We start from the raw sequence: 14,129 nt of genomic DNA on the forward strand, positions 1-14,129 counted from the left end.
TTTACCTGTTCAATCTCACTCATATTTTCGTAATCCACATCCGTTTGGATTGGATTACCATTGGTATTGCGTGGTGCCATAAATTTGTCAATTTTATGCGATAAAGCAGAAAATTGGGCTTGTAGCATCGCGACTGGATCAAGTTCAACTATACCTTTAACTGACGATGAGGTTGAGGATGATGGTTTTGCCACCGGCATATGTCCATGTTCCGCGGGCCACATACTGCTGTTGATTGCCATTTCCTCCAAAAGTTCTCTCGCTTGGGCTGATGTTTTCTTCATAAATAGCCCTCCCGACATAGCATCTAATGAACCCCTAGTTGTAGGATTTAGTCCATTGTAAAATGTTTGCATTAAAAGTTCAGCGGGTAATTGGTGGTGTGGGCATAAACGTTGAAGTTCTTTAAAACGTTCCCAAGTTTCATAAAGGGTCTCATTATCATTTTGAGAAAAAGATGTTAACTCCTTTATGACTCTTGTGGTTTTTGCTAAAGGAAAATATTTAGATAAAAACGCTTGGGCTAATTGTTCCCAAGTGGCAAAAGTTGCGGCTGGCATAGAAGTTAACCATTCTTTGGCTCTATCCTTCAAAGTGAAAGGAAAGAGGCGAAGTTTGATTGCTTCTGCAGTCACATCTGGGATTTTAAAAGTGTCACAAATTTCTAGGAAATTTGTTAAATGGGTGTTAGGATTTTCGTTAGGTAACCCGTAAAATGTTACATTATTTTGCAACATATTAAGCAAGGCTGGCTTAATTTCAAATTGGTTTGCGGTGATTCTGGGTCTAACGATACTATTGGTTACACCGGCCACACCTGGCCTAGCGTATTCCATAAGTGTTGGTGGGTCTGCCATTTTTTCTGGCTCGGTATGTGTTTTTACTGGGGTCTTATTTTTGTTTTTCTTATTTTTCTTGTTCTTCCTAATGGTTTTCTCAATTTCTGGGTCTATAGGGTCTGGTACAATGCCTGAACTTCGAGAACTGCGCATGAACCTGAAATCTTGCACGAACCGAAACTACCTACAAAACAGAATTTTTGAAAAATAAATAAATTAGTATATGAAAATTTTTAAATTATAAAAGTTAAAATAAGTATGTTTAAACCTAGATTCGAAATAAAACACGAAAAATTTAAAATTTTGTCAAAAATTTTGGCGTTCCCCGGCAACGGCGCCAAAAACTAGTTCATTTCCTGAATATGTCTGTGGAAAGAGGAAATTGTATTCCTGCACATTTCGAAAAAAGAAAAAATTAAATCATCGACAATGCCAGTTAACTATACTACGATGGATACACTTACAGAATTCAGGAATGCTTTATAAGGACTATCATCAATTAACAATGTGTTTGAGGCATTATATTCTGGATAGGGTGCCCAAACAGCTCGTAAGTCCTTAAACATTATTGGTTTTTCTGAATGTGTGTTAGTGTTGACATTCGTTACTATGCATTTGTCCCGATCCTGCAAATTAAAAAACATTCTACGAAACGATTATGAAAAGAAATTATTCTGAAAAGAAATGATAATAATAGGAATGAATGATGTCTAACCCAAATAAACTTGAGTTTTCTGTAGACATCTCCGGCTGTTTTGAAAGAACCAACTACTCTATTCATATTGTGCCTTGGAAAACAGAAAAACAAAAAAAATTAGGGAATAAAGATGAATGAATGGACTGGAAGTATACGAAGATAAAAAAACATTGACCAAGCCGATCATCACACCTCATTTTTTACGACTAAAGTGTCAAGTCAAAATGTTCAAAGCAGAATTTTTAAAATGGAATGAAATGTGGCCGCAGGGCACGGGTTGTAGAACCGAAAAGCAGTCCATTTAAATCCAGTATAAGCAGTTTCTTGAGTGAATGAGTTTATAAAGGCAACTCCTCAAGTACTATGCATTCCTCAACCACATGCTCCAACCGAGTTTCTTTCTCTATTTGGTCGTTTTCGACTGAAGCATCTTTTTCCATAGATTGCTCATTCTCACAAGGTAATTCCTCATTCACATGTTGATAATTATCATTATCATCTAATGGCCGGCCAGTTCCTCCAGCGTTCCCAACACCATCATCAACATCAGTTCCAACAAAATGATCGTTCATATCCTCATCTCTCCCATCATCTTCCTCATTTTCCACATCATTTAACATTGTGCTTTTGTCATAAAGAACTCCATCAGTTCCTACATCAACAAATTTTGACAAAATCCATCATCTCCTTTCGGTCAAGTTGGCTAAACGTAGCCAGTATCTTGCATTGATAGTATGTATACTATTGGACACTTTGTCGTTGACTATCATAGGAACTTTGAAGTGCTTAAAAATCACAGTTAGCAAATGACCATGCGGGAGATGGACATCTTTCTTTCGTTCCTTTTTCCCTGCTCTATGCCTATTCAAGATGTTGTAAATTATTTGTTGTGCAAAATTCATAGGCTTATTGTTGAACAAATGCCACATAACTAGCCTCTCAACAATGTTACAGTTATCCCGGCTGCTATGTTTAGGCAACAAGTTTTTTATAATTACTATATGCATAAATTTGTCAAAAGCTTTCAAATTTCCCCCACAGAACCGTTTAGCATCTTTCTCTAAAATACATGCTTTCAAAGAGCTATCATCGTACCCATCCCACACAATAGACTTGTCAGACGAATTTTTGACACAAAAACCATTGGCATCATCTTTCAAACCAAACAATGTTTCTAACAATGTACAATCAACGTTAATGTTCACATTCCTAACACTTGAATGCAACTCAGTAGAATTCATATTTCGTCTTATGTTCTTATAAAACTCCCTAACCAATTTATCATAGGTAGGTTCTTTGACAGTCAATAACATCCTCAGTTGCAATGTATCAATCCAATCAGAAACATCAAATTTAATCTTGTTTAGAGACTCCAAATCAACATACATACCTTTTAGAATAGGCATGCTATCAAGTTTAGCCCATTAAACCTTAGATACCTAGTTTCCACATCGCAGTCAACTTTCATCTTCTTATTGTTTCGTGTTCCACTGTTACTTCCTTTTCTCTTGCTCTCCATTTGTAAGATTAACGATTTGTATTGTAAATTGGTCAAAGTAGTTTAATACTTGTGGTTATAAATCCCGTGGATTCGATACCTGGTCTTAACCGGATTATTACTTGATACGACGGGGTACACTTGCCCCTACGTAGTAGCATCTAGTAAAGTTTAAGCACACACACGTAACACCTTACTTATATATTCTCACCTATCATCCACACTCTATACACCTACTAGGCGTCACGCATCATGTTCTATGTTTGATAAGCCGACCTATCGATCATACCAACCATAAATCCTAATTCTTTAAGTGTTCAACAAAGTTTCCATTGAAATGTAATTTGTATAAAAAGGTTTTATTGAAAACACTGGTTTATTACTTTTAAGAATATCGCTAGATCAGACTCGAAAATAACAACAGTAGAAATAAATTGAATTGAAAAGATAACTTATTAATTTATTATGAATCGTCACAAGTTAACAGAGAATAAGAAGCTTGGATAACATTTTAACTAATTTGAGTTCCGGGTTGTCAATCCTTTCCTCAAACTTTGTAGGCTTGTCAGACCCTGGGGCACTTCAGCCGCTGGTTCTTCTCGCTGAATCCTCAAAATAGAGATCACTGAATCCACTACAGAGTGTAAACTCATCTTAAAACATTACTCGAACTCGAAACGACAACTATAATAACTACATATTGTATCTCAAACTAATTACACAACTTGTAACTTTATAACAAGTTTGTGTAACAAAACTAACATAAATTAGAACAACTGAACAATATGAATTCTGAACTTCTTCATCTATTTATAATATTCCAAGAGGTGTGTTTGAAGGGACGTATCCATTGGTGAATATTCGCCTCTATCCGGATGAATAGGCGTGTCGTTTGGAAATTAAACACATGTAAAATGTGCCTTGCAAAGTTTCTGTCTCTGTAGAGATTTCAGGAATCTCTATCGCGGCTTTGGGAAGAAGGAGAGATGTTGGAAATCTCGTGTTGCTGGGACCTTTTAGCGTGTCGTGATAGACACTTTATGTCACTTCCTTATTTTGATTCCAAAATCTCCGACGCGGCTTCTGAATCTCGTACGCGTCTTTTACTGAAAACATGATTTCTTACTCGTTTTTGCTCCTATTTGGATTTTTTCCAAATAATTAACACCTTGCACACAAATAACAAATACCAACGTAAAATATTAACAAAATAATATAATTAATATATATTTTACATGAAATTGAATACATTTATGCATGTTATTTTAGGTATATTGCGGGCTTATCACACTCCTACACTTAAGCTTTTGCTAGTCCCGAGCAAAATTATCATTAAATTTATCCTTCAAACGATCTTTAAAAATAGAATACATTTCCACATAACATTTTTAAATTAGTTAAACCAAAAGATAAATTTCTTTAAGGTATATTTATACGCAAAACATCAATCTAGCTAGGATAAAAGTGATTATCATCTGACTTGTATTGTAATTTTTATAATGAAGCATTCGGGATGGGTATAAGCAAGCATGTTTTTTTGATCTTCGGTCTCAATGCATTTCATAGCACAAAATTTCCTTTCCCAAACTTATACTATTTAAGAAATATATATACGAATTTATGTTTTTGTTAACTTATTTGCTAGTCACGCCCGTGATAAGGGTGGTCTCGTCCGTGACTTATAAACAGTTATTAATTTGTGTCCGTTTAAGAGGTCCCGACCATGCCACAGGTGGACGCAACTGTGACTTTAAACTTTGACACGTTATTTTGCTTTTATTTTATTTTAACGTTCATTTCATACCTCGATCGTGATAAGGGTGGTCGCAACCGTGGCCAAAAGTACTGTTTTATTTATTTTTCTTCCCTTTCATACCTCGACTATGACATGGGTGATCACAATCGTGGCCAAAAGTTAAGAATACAATTACTTAATCTAATTAATATGAGTTAATAAAATTTTAATATGGGAAAAAAATAGTACATTCATCCTATATTGACCTAAATCAACATGTATTATGGCTATAGTTTTCCTAAAAACTTCAATTGATTTATTTAAAGTAAGACAAAATCAAACCAAGCAAAAGCTAAATATGTTAGTTTGATTAATTCCTATAAACCTAATTGAAAAATAGAAATAAGAATTATATTTATCATGCATTAGCATAATAAAGAAAATCGAAATAAAGAATTTATTACTTATATATATTTACTCGAGACTTTTCTTTAAAAATAGTTTCGGATATTTTTAATAATATTTAATATTGTTGTCCTTGTAGAAATATTTAACTATTTCTAACATATTTATAACCTTAATAGTATATGGTATAAATTTTACTTATAATAATTTTTTAGCATATATAATATGTATTAATTTTTTACGTAAGCAAAAAATGTGTATGCAAAAATAATATGACAAACATTCGTTCTCAAAATAAGATAAATGAACTATCGCCTCCTACACTTAAATTGGACAATGTCCTCATTGTGCAAAAATTGATAATCATAAAAGATGGAGTACGAAATTAATAAAACAAAATAATGGAGTATGAAACAAACAAGCATAAAATATGAAAATTAAAATAGAAATAGACGAAAAAGTAAGGAAAGATAAAACCTGAATGTGAAGGAGAATCCGATGGAGATCGTGTCGACTCGACTCCGTGGCGGCGGAAATATGGCATTAACCGTCGACGAGTGGATTTGTGTGCCTTCCTCAAATTATTGATGTGTTTATCTACCATTTCATCAATTCTTAAGTTTATTTGTCTATTGTTGGTGCTTGTTGCGGGAATTGCACCATACTTGATCCAAAACTCGTTGCCAACCCACAACTTCATCTACATTAGCTCTGATGTCTTCACATGGTGCCTCATCTTCATGCCTTTCTTCTTCCTTACCAGCATTCGCTTCCTCATTACCATCCACTTGAATACCTTTTCATGTGAACTTGAAGTACCAACACCCGAACTTGCAAATAAACTAGCCATCCTTGTCTCGTAAGATCTAATTGAAGGCGGGCCTCGACGAACTAAGAAATTAGCTTGTAAAAGTGCGGCATAATCCAACATCGGAAAATAATCATGTGTAAGTGATTGAAACTGCTCCAAACTACCCGTAGCATCTAAAACAGTACCCCTAATCAAAGTACCCATAGAAACTTGCTTATTGGTTGAAACGGAGGGTCGGTTTAAATTGTCAAAAATCATTCCAATGTTATCTACCACTAAAACCCTTAAATATCTAATTCAAAACAAACAAATCCCGACTATGAACCTTCTACCCTTAACACGCCCAAAAAGAGAATGGAGAAAGTTATGAAAAAATAGAATATACAATGATCCTTAATGAGCTTGCTAGAAGTGTTCTGGGGATTAAATTCATCCAAATTCGTCAAATATTTCCAAACCGGATTGGTTCGAAAATTCTTAGGCTTAGTAATTAAATTTATGTAGAAAAGCCAAACCAAAATACTCATCTCATCATACCAAACTTCATACATTTAACCTAAATTCCTAAATGTAACCTCTTATTCTTCTTAGCATAGGAAAGAGTAATCAAAAGTCAATAATGTCTGTTTCACTATGCGTAATGCCCATAAAAATACGTGTACCGCTCCCCTTCCTCATCTGAAATAATGTCGAATGGATCCATTTTCAACATGCAAACAATTATTACAGGTAGAGGAAACTTTGTGAGTAACCTTCTTAGGTCTAGGCATGGTGTATAAAATTTCAGAGTTGTGAGAGAAAAATAGAAAAAGATAGAAAAATGGAGGGTTAGGTTATGTTGTTTGTGTTTGGGGAAAAAGAATGAATAGTAAAAAGAAGTGTATGAAAAATCAAAAATATTTTATGGAAAAAGAAGTATGTTGGATAGGTGAAAATGGAAAAAGATCAAATTTAAGCATTTTTTTTGCTGAAAATCGAGAATCTCGACAGAGATTTTTAAAATCTCGATCGCGACAGAGATTCTCAGTGAGATATAAATCCTACTTAAGTTTCTGAAAATGGAAAAAGATCAAATTTAAGCATTTTTTTTGCTGAAAATCGAGAATCTCGACAGAGATTTTTAAAATCTCGATCGCGACAGAGATTCTCAGTGAGATATAAATCCTACTTAAGTTTCTGACTTGCTGTTTCTGTAGAGATATTGAAATCTCTACATGGATCTTTGTGCTGTTAGGCCAAAAACTTGTATTTTTTACATATTCAATTGATAAAAATTATTTCTTCTTGCACTAATGTTCCTGTAATGATATGTAAACCTGTAAAAACGCAAAAACAAAAATTAAATAAAAGGTTTGCCTTAAGGGCTTTCCTTAAACTAAAATGAGTAAAATAGATGAGTTTATTAATATTGGAACATATATACACAATCAAAAACTTGAATATGAGTAAGCTTCCCCCTCCATTGATTCCTCTAAATGATCCTGTTGACCTTAATGAGGAAGCTTCCCCCTTCAGTAATTTGGTGATACGCCCATTTTATAAGAATAGGAAGAAGCTTTGAAAGCTCTCCGAAGAATTTCATTGACTTCATCGTTGGAAGCTACCCAAACTGGTGAAACTCTTATTGAGAATCAAGCAAAAGACTCAACAAGGCCTTTGCAAGCTGAAAATCAAGCCACATGCTCAAGAGTACTTTCTCCCTGATAACATCCAGATATTATCTAAGGGCAAATTCACAAAGCTTCACATAATCGAAGGACCTAAATAGCACTTAGACATTGGCAGTGACTCGAGATCCGCCACCTAGATGGCGGATAAAGCAAGTCATCTTCCATCAGAGATTAATGATCCAAAAGATACGCCTCGTGATGATCAGATATCTTAAAAAGGCTCACAACCGCCATATCTTGGGAGACCCGCCATCCAGCATTGATCCGCCCAAAAGATGTCGGCGTCGTCTTCCCGTATGGAAACTGAAAACATTGATGATAAGTAATAGCTCCATAAATGAGCTAACGGTTACACTTGAATGAACATAGTACTACCATTAAAGTGGCATTAATAGAAGGCTTTCTAGTTACTATATCGATGCTTACAACTATTTTAGTATAAATAGTCTCACATCCTAAGGCATTGAGGCACACATTCTACACTACACTTTGTGCTTTCAGTTTATCACTATTCTATACTTTACTGACTTAAGCATCGGAGTGCCCTTGGCCGAACACAATGGCGCCCCCCACAGGTGGAGCTTCATCGAAAGTTCATTCGTAAGTTATCAATTGGTGCCATGATCGTGGATCTCTAATCACAAAAGAGTTTACACCATGAACACAAATGACAACGGAAGGACATAATCCTTCTTCTAGGATGCTCGTAAAATGTCACCAGAGACCTATGCTGATCAAATTCTGGACCTTGTGGCAAACAATTATGGTATGGAAGCTGCGGATCGTTTGAGGCCATTATTGGAGAACCCGATTGTTGGCGGACCAACGACAGGAGTTATACCGTCCCTTCGATGACCCACAAGAGCCAGAACAATCAACCAAGCCAATTGGGGAAATGCCATCATAAGACCGTCGTTCAGGCTCCAATCATCATTTCTAGTGCAACCCGAAAATACAGTTGATGCAACGATCAGTCACACAGTGCCTGAACATAACTTGCCATTAAATAAAAGATTATTCGATGATCCGCCAGAAGGAAGTAGAAGAAATCAGCAAGTGCCTCCCACAAATGCACAACAACTTCCTGGAACTAGAGCAGGAGTAAGAGGACAAAGGCAAACTCATGCTGCAGCGGCTGGAGAGGTCCAACCACCAGGTGCGGCGATTGTACCAGAACGCCAAGGTGACGGAGTTGCAAATCCCAGATATAGAAGACGTTCCCATTCCAGGCATAGGCATTCAGGTTCCCGAGGTAGGCATACGCATCCTCGTCCTCGAAGGCATAAGAGGCTGGTGGACGATCTCCTTCTGACCCGTCGTCTAGTTCATCTGGATCCAATCATAGCAGATAAAGGAGGAGAGAACGAACAGTGGCGGATCATGACTATATTAATGCTAAAATTGCAAGATGTTTGTAAGAGGCTCTATTAAGGTATAATGAGGAAAATGAAAGACGCAATCCTCATACAAATAGGGATTCACCATTTACAAGGCGTATCTTAGGATTCACACCGGACAGACGGTTCAAAGTCTCAAATCTTCCAAGCTACAAAGGAGACGATAATCCAGAAGCCCGTGCTAGACAATACAGAGAGCTTATGGAAATTTATTGTTAGGCGAATTCCGTAAGTGCATAGTTTCACATGTAGTAATAAAATATTATTGGAGTTTAGTGTCCTAAAGACAATTGTTTTAGGATATAAATATTAATGAATAAATTGTTTATTCAGTCATTTGTTTAATCAGATATATAACATTAATATGTAACTATATATAAGGAACAAATCTTTCATAAAGAAAGTAATCCTAAGTTTGTTTAATAATTATAAAGTGTTCATACAAGCATGGAGTGAGACTGTACTTTATAACAAGATCAATAAACTTAAAATCAACCCAAATCAAGTGATATGTTATAGGGGTTGGCATATCACTGTTGAGATTTGCATGTAATAGTGTTTTCTGTCGAGACAGAAAGCTGATCTCACAAGCTTTAGATATAGAGATATCTAGACAGTTACATGGATCCGGTGAAGGAGTTCATTAGGATTGGGACCCGACTTAAGATAACAGTATGGATTAATTTATCTAAATGTGTCAACTGTTCATCTCATTGGTATTAGTAGGTATAACTAATCCTCAGACTTAAACATTCATTAATTAGTGATTCTGGATCGTAGAGTGTGATACTTAGATTCTGTGCGAGCACGATCCATTATAGGTGGGAGCCTGGGGTGTGTAAGAGTAGGGTTGGGTATCACACAAAGTGGTTGCAGAATAGTTAATGTCAGATTAAGCATTCATCGCTCCTGATAAATGGGAGATATATCCAAATGGCCGCTTGTGGTGAATTAACTGAAATCCTTGCAAGGTGATAGAGTTAAGAGTAGAAATAGAAATTTCACTTAACTTATCTTTCAGAGTGAATTCAACCTGTACAAGTAAAACGGACTCTTCGTTATATGTAACCTTGACACGTTCCATGGTTATAAGGAATTGACCAACAGGATATAACTAATGAAGGATCGTATTATACTGTACCTAATGTAGAAAGGTTAACGTCAGTTATCAACCTGACTTCTTAATTGCTCTGGGGGAATATCATAGGTTCTGCTAGTAACAGCTCGCGACGGTATTCCGTTATATATGTGTTGAAATAATCGTGATGATTTAATTTCAAAGGATATATACGGCTAGTAGCAATAAAGGACCTAATGGGTCGCATATTGGACTTGGAACCAAAGGACGAAAATGTAATTAGCCAAACGCTACACATGGGCCGAAATTTATATAGTAATTAGGGATAAATTAATTTGATTAATAGTTATAATTGGATTATAGTTATAAATTAAATTAATGGATTATGTGATAATGTTAATTAGAGATTTTAATGGGAATGAAACTCTAATTAATTATCCCTAACAATAATTAGATTATTAATTTGATTAATAATATTATCTAGATATAATTAGTTATTATTTAGATAATAATGAAGTGTTTATTTAATTATCTAATTAGCAATCCTATTCCGAATGAGATTCTGATTATTTAATTATCTAACACAACTAAGATTAGGGTTTAGAGAAGTCTATAAATAGACTCCCTAACCCTAGAATTTCGACACACAATAGAAGAGGAAGAGGAATCGTTCCATCTCCGTCTCGGCTAATTTACATTCTTTCTAACTCTCTCTTTGATCTCGTATCGATTCCGTTAGAGACAATCATTGCAATTGTTTATTATTAAGGTTGATTACTAATCGGTTATTGTTTTCTGTGTTGAACAAACCATTCGTGGATCTCGGATTTGATAAAAGAAGTTGTGGGCACTTCGTTTGCAACTGTAGATAGAACTTTAGAAAAGGTATTTCCTTCTATCCCTCCTTATATGAAATAACGGTTAACAGATCTTGGAAAAGGGAAATAGATAAAATAGATAAAATTTTATTATTCCGCTATGCCTAGGCTTGTTTATTTTCCTACATTGGTATCAGAGCCTATGTTAATCTGTTATTTCATATATGAAAATAAAAGTGTTTCGATCAAACTGAATAAATATTTATTGTTAGGTTAATTAATTGGTTAGTTTAATTAATCTAAAGATAAATAAGTTTTGATTACTTGATAATTAAAACTGATTATGCATAGTTCCTGATTATTTCGGTTGATAATCATTTAAACTTAACTTAAAGGTTTTATAGTTAGATAATTAAAATCTTTTGTTTTTACTAAATCTAAAAGATAAAACTGATTTCTGATATTCTGAAAATTGTTTTGAAATTATTTTAAAACAATTATATGTATATTAGTATATATTTATTTATTAAAAAAATATATACGAACAGCTGTTCGGGATCGCTGCCGCGAGGCAGCAACCCCGAGCGGCTATCGCAGTTGGTTGCTGCATTGCGCAGCAACCAACAACGGGGACGCCGCTGCTGTTACAGCAGCGGCTCCCTACGTTTTGCTGCTGCCGCGAGGCATCAGCTGTTATGACGGGTGGGCCGATTAAATCGGCCCAGCCCGATGGGTACCGTTTTTAAATCGTTTTAAACAGGCCCGGTTTTTGAATATATATATATATATATACATATATTTCAGAATATTAAAAGTTTTGTTTTGATTATCAAAATGAATTTATTTAACAGTTTGTTTTACCTAAATATTTGATATAAGTAATTCAAAGCGTTAAATAAATTATACGAATTAATTAGGACGTGCATAATACTATTTTGTACATGTTATATTAATCTAATATGTACTTCCTACAATTTGATTAGATTGAATATAAAGGGTGCAAAATTGATAAGAATAAAATTGGATGTAAATTAATTGAAGTTGTTAATTCAATTAACTCAAATATTACATAAATAGGTTGTGTAATCAACCAATTAAATTAAATTTAATTGACTCTTTGCATGTTTGGCGTTATGGACATATTAGAACCTCTATAATAGTTATTTAGTCTTTTGGTAATTTTTGAAATAGGGCCTGCGAGTCCTACCTCTCTTACTCTCTATTGTATTTCTCTTCTCATCCAAATCCCTTCAAGTAATTTGAAGTTTCTTAGAAATTGAATATTGTTGTAATTCGAGGCGCCAATGAAAAGACGGAGGACCCAAGAGAAATATTTGATAGTTAATATTTCCATAGGATTGACCCTTTATTCCGTTTCTGGCTCAATGGAATAAAACTTAGGAATATGTCCATAATTGTCAATGTTGAATGTATGAGTGTCTGATGTATGCTAAAGAAAATCAAGACTAGGTTAGATTATGAGACAGTAAAATTAAAATCCCTCACTAATCAAAAGGTTAAGTCAATAAACAAGTTAATATCAGTTGCCCCCCTATTATTATAATTCAGCCGGCGATATCTGGGGACCTTGGGCGACTGAGAGTCTCAGGGCATGGGGTCTTATGGGTAACACCTGAATTATCGAAAAGTGTTTTCATGAATAAATGAGGTCAATGACTTAAAATGGCTGAGAGTAGTTAGACGAGTCGTCTAGATTATTTAAAGCCGTTGGGCAAAATGGTTGGGATTAATGTCAAAAGCATTAGTTACTAATGTGGTTAGTAACCCAACAAACCTAGGAATCACATGGTTGATGTGATTGATTACATGAATCTACCTATTAAAGGGAGTGAACTTGTTTGAGTCATTCAAGGTAAGCTTCACAAGATAGGATCCTAGCTCACTAAGGAATTTATATTAGATTCTTCGAATTAATATGGAGGGTTATTAATTTGGTAAAATAGTGGGAGCAATTTAAAATCAATAAAGTCCTACTACTTAAATTGTATAAGAATTAAACAAATGAATAACATTCGTCACCTTTTCTCACTCTCAGGTTATAAATCAAAATCTTACTCTAAACAATCATGTCGAAAACCGATTTAAGAAATATCCTTATCGATAACAAACTAAATGGTTCAAACTTCGCCGACTGGTTTCGTAACCTCAAAATCGTTTTGAAGTTCGAAAAGATTGGGTATGTATTGGATACGTCGATACCCGAGGTTCCGGCTGATGATGCACCCATTGAAGAGATAGATGTTTATCAGAAGCATCGATCTGATGATGAGCATGCAGGATGCATTATACTTGCATCGATGACACCAGAATTGCAAAGGCAACATAAGGAGATGGATGCATATTCTATAGTCATGCACTTGAAAGAGCTGTTCGGGAAACAGACTGGCTGTGAACGTTTTGAGATATCAAAACTGTTGTTTCATTGCAGGATGCAAGAGGGTACATCTATTATGACACATTGTGTCAAACTGATTGGCTACATTACCAAACTTTCTAGTATTGGCTTTGCGATAGATCATTAACCAAGTGTCGACTTACTTCTCGCATCCCTCCCAGAAATTTATTCTCAGTTCGTGATGAACTATCAGATGAATGACTTATAGACCTCTCTTGAAGAGCTCGCCAATATGCTCAAGACTGTTGAGCTCAATATGAAGAAAGATAGGGGAATTTCCGCACTTGTCATCGAGGGGCCAAAGAAGAGGAAAGGGAATTTTCCCAATCCTAAATATCCCAAGAAGAACAAGGGAGCCAAGTCAGCCCAAGCCAAAGGGAAGCAAGTTAAGAAGCCCAAAGGGGAATGCCACTTCTGTGGTAAAGACGGGCATTGGAGGAGGAACTGCAAGGAGTACCTAGCTTTTCTCAAGAAGGGAAAGAATGGTGCTTCAACTTCTGGTATGTTCTATATTGAAATTAATTCAATTTCACAGTCTGAATCTTGGGTATTGGATACCGGATGTGGATCTCAAATTTGTACGAATATGCAGGAACTAAAACGGACTAAGGACTTGAAGAAATGAGACATAAATCTGCGAGTTGGAAATGGAGCAAGGGTTGCCGCACTCTAATAGCGCGACGCCTAGTGGTAGAGTTTCTTACGACGATTAAATGTGTATTGCGGTGAATGTGCTATGTCTATGGATGTGGTCTTTATAAATTG

At 35.3% G+C, this 14,129-nt stretch overlaps 1 non-coding gene across 1 annotated transcript; it reads left to right on the forward strand.

Moving 5' to 3' along the window:
* The first annotated feature begins 372 nt into the window (after window positions 1-372).
* LOC136228114 (small nucleolar RNA R71) lies at window positions 373-479 on the forward strand. Its single transcript, XR_010688448.1, has one exon. It is a non-coding gene; the product is annotated as a small nucleolar RNA R71 (small nucleolar RNA).
* Window positions 480-14,129: the final 13,650 nt, after the last annotated feature.

Source organism: Euphorbia lathyris, chromosome 4 (genome assembly GCF_963576675.1).
Source record: "Euphorbia lathyris chromosome 4, ddEupLath1.1, whole genome shotgun sequence".
NCBI classification, from domain to species: Eukaryota; Viridiplantae; Streptophyta; class Magnoliopsida; order Malpighiales; family Euphorbiaceae; genus Euphorbia; species Euphorbia lathyris.